The sequence below is a fragment of the Myotis davidii genome, unplaced genomic scaffold (assembly GCF_000327345.1).
Source record: "Myotis davidii unplaced genomic scaffold, ASM32734v1 scaffold570, whole genome shotgun sequence".
NCBI classification, from domain to species: Eukaryota; Metazoa; Chordata; class Mammalia; order Chiroptera; family Vespertilionidae; genus Myotis; species Myotis davidii.
The window spans coordinates 976,010-976,638 of NW_006283631.1; positions in this window are offsets into that span (position 1 = coordinate 976,010).

Here is a 629-nt window from a genome sequence, read left to right on the forward strand (position 1 = left end):
GATTCTTATATGAAAAGAGTTTTTAGAAATGCACACACAATCTGTTTCATTAAAAGTTTCAGTATTAATAACTGTTACTCTTATGAAATTATCTTTGGAACTAATTGTCATTCTTTCTTATCCTCTCTCTTGCACCAAAATTAACCTTTTAATGTGGGAAGCATGAATGTAACCAACACTGAAATAATCAGCACATAATTTATTATGTACTCTATGAAATAGACTTTCTAAGTATTATTTCAATAGAAAAAAATCACAAAGGAAAAGGTGGATACATCGGACTCAATATAAAAATTAAATACGTGAATCTAAGTTAAAAGTATAAACAAAATTGAAATGCAACTAACAAACTAGATAAATAAGAGTCACAAATATGAAAATGGTTTAAAAGCATTAATATATATAAACATGCAGATATAGAAAACACTAAGCTCTTGATACAAGTAGACATAATATAAACATATTGTTTAATAAGAACAGTTAAAAAATTAATAAACCTATTAAAAATCTAGGAAACACAAAAAGATACAATATACTTTATAATCTATTAAGTTGCAAAGATAATAGGTATTAATGAGGGTGGAGAGAGGCAGAATTTCATGCACTGCAGCTGTAAGAAAATGCTGACA